The following is a 3,926-nucleotide window of genomic DNA, read 5'->3' as shown; positions in this document are numbered from 1 at the left end:
CAGTGCCGCGTTTGGCGGCTCCAGATCGAGGCGGCCGGACCCCTCCTCCATCCTTGTGGCTGCAGCGGCTGCATCCGCTTCATCCATGAAGAATTTCAAATACGGGCCAAAATCCCAAAGGTCGAAATCCTTTAGATCTCACAATTCAGACCGGGGAGCCCACGATTTTCCTCACCAATTTGTGCATCATGACTGCCTCTAATCGTGTCTCGATCAGCGAGCGTCTGTCTGCTGGGTGCTGCTAGATCTTTTTAGTTCATGCCGCCAATGCGAGAAGATTACTGGTCTTCATCTACAACCCCGTGAAGCTTGTTTCAGTTGTATGGGCAAGCCTCTAATCTACAAGATATCGGAGAAACCAGGCAGTAGCAGTTCGTAGGATTTTTTTTTCCTCCTTATCTGGTACCTTATCTGCTAGAACATTGCAGCGGGAGAAGGTAGTACGTATTTGGAACTTTACATCATCGGTGCTCACTGCTTGGGAAGATGAATCTGCTCCTCTTTGGTTCAGCGCAAACATCAGCAGCTGTGAGTCCGTTTCAATGTTAAGATGTATCACGCTTAGGTGCTCCACAAGACTCAGTTGTTGCTCATGAATTAGGCAGATGATGAGGGCTTGCAATAGGCGGAGTAGAGCCTGATGCGGGGCTGGAGGTGATTCGCTTTTCCCTCTACAAGTTTCTTGTCAGCGTCTTATCTTAGTTCGCCTAAAAATACATATTGTTGTTAGATCAATGTTTTCACATCTTCTTTTGCACTTCCAATGATCCAGAAGTTTGATGGAAGTGGCCACTCCGAAATATTTATTTCTTAGTCATTCCATTATGAATATTTATTTGTTCCATTGAATTGCTTGCGACTGCTCTATATGTCTCACAATAAAGTAGGAATGTACGTAGTGAGCAAATAAGATACTAAGAGACTGTGTTGGTAGAGCCGTGCAGATCAAGGGCTATACAATGACAGAGGGCGAATTTCTGGGAATCCTGCAAATCATTCCCTGGACAGCGAGAAGAGCAGAATCTAGGCTGCGAATGAGCGGTCAGAGGATGTTGCCTGGTTATCCAAGAAACGTTCGATCCATCAACAAAAAAACTTGGCGGCTGGTTCGTTATGTTTTTTCTGGATCCCTATCTTTGCAGATCCTTTTTAAGATGTCAACTGTTTTTCGGAAGATTTTGGCATTTCATTTTTTTTCCTGAATAAGATGTCAGCATACAGGATTGTATATATGCATGTTTTTTTGTAGCTTTGCTTCACCAATTGGTCTAGGTATAAATGTTCTTTTTGTGTTGCGAATCTTGAATATAATTTCTTTCAAGCAAAATTGAAGTTTCAATTTAAACACACCTTGCAATTTATTGAGATTGCTAATATATGTGAATGGGGTATAAAAAGTGAGATTTGCAAAAACTTAACATCTGAAACACACCTCACAATTTACTGCGGTCATTGTTGGAAGAAAAAATCGTTCATAATACATCCGTATACTTCAAATCTTGTTCAAATCTTGATCAAGTGGTTTTTAATGAATTGTTAAGGAATATTATTTGAATATCCGTGTTGAGAGAGAGAGAGAGAGAGAGAGAGAGAGTTACCGCATTAGTCGAAACATCGGTGAAAAACAAAGAACTATCCGGCCGCAAACCCACACCATAAGTTATCAAGAACCGATGGAACTCTGTCTTCTATGGCAACACCTCCAGGCTTGACCATGGGCTCCCACGTCAGTACTAGGTTCCTTATGCCCGCCTCCAAACCAATCGAGGGTCACCTCTCGGGGATGCCAGTATTAGGAGAAGCACCTCGCTGACTCCTCATGTGCTCAAGGGCGACGTGTGGAGTGCCTCTAGCTGTAACCATCTAGGGCACAGAAATATAAGCATTAGTGTGGGCAATGCGGCATCGAGTGGCATGTACAGGGATTCTTTTCTCCCGATGCAACGCACGGGCACTTTTGCTAGTCTCCTCCTATTCCCAAACAAACCTGACAAGTTCGATTGATTTCTCTTGCTCATGGCTGATAGCCGCCTCGCGTCGTCACACCCAGCAGGCCGCGCTTCTCCCAAAGAAGCATGCATCCTGGAAGATGCTACCAGATCGAGCACTCCGGCGCCCGGATCAATCACCTGACGGCCCGATTGAGATCTCTGGCAACCGAATCCCATGGCCAGCTGTTGCCTCGAGGCAGGGGCGAGCTCTCCCGTGCGCGATCTTTCCAAAAGAAAATCCATAGGCTGAATTGATGGAGCTTAGATTTGTTGGAAATTTTTTTTGGCGAGGCGAAATAGGAAGGTCCCTGTTTTGGCACAGATCGAACCCCTCTCTGAGTTCCCAAACAACCGCGAAATTCGCCTGTCTTCACGCCCGGCAGGACTTGGCACCTCCATGACCTCCCAAACGGTCATGAAATTCGCCGATCTGCACGCCGGGCATGACTAATTGGTGCTGCTGGCCTCACCCGCCTAACACCGCCATGGGATCGCCCGGCCACATGAGTCCTCGGCGCCATCCGAGGGAGCGGCTGCGACCCAGGGACGCCCTGTCCGCAGCGCAGGCCCGCAACTAACCAGGCCTCTTCCTCGTTTTGCACCGCCAATGGTGGGTTTCACGCTCCAGTCCCAGGCCACCCGAGGCGCCCCACAACGGCGGTCACATGAATTGAAGTTTTCCCAATCGATCCCCTCTGATGCAGCCTGTACTGACGGTGGCGCGACTGGAGACACGTGAAGTCGGTCCTCGGCGTCACCTGTGCGACCACTTGATTAGTGGGGGTCAACATGGCGGAGAGCCGGAGAGCAGAATCGTTGAGGAAAACAACTCAGAAATCACTATGCTTTGATTCCTCAATATCTATTGGCCCACCGTATGAAGAAATTTGGTTTCGGCGTCGGTGTATGCCGAACAAGCCGACGCGGGGGGCGCATCAGATAAGGTCGGCCGTAGAGGAGCTTGGTAGCGGCGTGGCCAGCGCCGGACGGGAGACGACGGGGCGGAGCACGGCCGCCGGTAGTGCTCCCCGTTCGTGAGGAACAGAGGAACTAGAAGGAATAGTTCGCGTCGTGCGGCTCGTCGAGAGGAAACAGGCGTGGGAGTTGGAATCCCTGGTCGTGCGCGAGAGGGAGGGTAGGATCGTGAGATAAGGGATAAACGAGACGGGTGGTTGCCTGCCGTCCGGTGAATCGACACCGCGTGGACCTTGCCGCCGCTGTCTAATCCTAGCAAAGAACCGTGTGTCCCTATGTGTAGGACACGCGGAGGAGCATTACGGCTGATTGCGGTGCTGATTTTGCTCCCGACGGGCGAGCGCGAAGCAGGCAACGACGAGCGTGGAGAACGTGCCAGAGCGGCGGCAGGTCAACGAGAGAGGCGGGGGAGAGGTGAGCCGGGCGCAAAATCCCATCAAAAGACCAGTTGCCGGCGCACTGCAACACATCAGGGAGGACGGACGGCGGAGCCTCAATCCGGGGAAACAAAGAGGGACAGGGGAGGGGCGGCGGAAGCTGCTGGCTCGACGGGAAGAGGAGGCAGTGCGCCCAACGCCTAGCTATGTGAGGGGAAGGAGCGGCGCTGGCCGGGACTGGGGAATGAATGAGCCGGCAGTGTGCCCTGCTCTTGATGGGACTGGGACGGGGAGACAGAGCCGTGTCTTTGGACGAAACCAGACCGTGGTCTTGGCATCTTGGGCAAGATGGTTGTGGCCTTTTTTTTAATGGTTTTTAATATTAGACGTCTGTTCTGGCCGTGGGCGTAGACGGGGTAGCTGGGTATTTTCTTTTATTTTTCACTTCTTTTTTGCTATTTTCTTTTTATTAGTTTTTATTACGTATTGTATATCTAAATTAAACTTAGTTATAATTGCGGAGCTGTTCCATCCTGAACCGGAGAGGATATATATTTTCATCCGTTGACAATATCTTTTCAAT

At 50.0% G+C, this 3,926-nt stretch overlaps 1 long non-coding RNA gene across 1 annotated transcript; it reads right to left on the bottom strand.

The window, feature by feature from the left end:
* Positions 1-1,418: 1,418 nt before the first annotated feature.
* On the bottom strand, positions 1,419-3,663 carry LOC127300030 (uncharacterized). The gene is made up of 2 exons (XR_007850873.1): positions 2,866-3,663; positions 1,419-2,749 (listed from the first exon to the last, which is right to left on the bottom strand). It is a non-coding gene; the product is annotated as an uncharacterized lncRNA (long non-coding RNA).
* Between the last annotated feature and the right edge of the window lie 263 nt (positions 3,664-3,926).

The sequence above is a fragment of the Lolium perenne genome, chromosome 1 (genome assembly GCF_019359855.2).
Source record: "Lolium perenne isolate Kyuss_39 chromosome 1, Kyuss_2.0, whole genome shotgun sequence".
Taxonomy (NCBI): Eukaryota; Viridiplantae; Streptophyta; class Magnoliopsida; order Poales; family Poaceae; genus Lolium; species Lolium perenne.
Note: the sequence above shows the minus strand (reverse complement) of the source record. Positions and strands in the feature narration are given on the sequence as shown.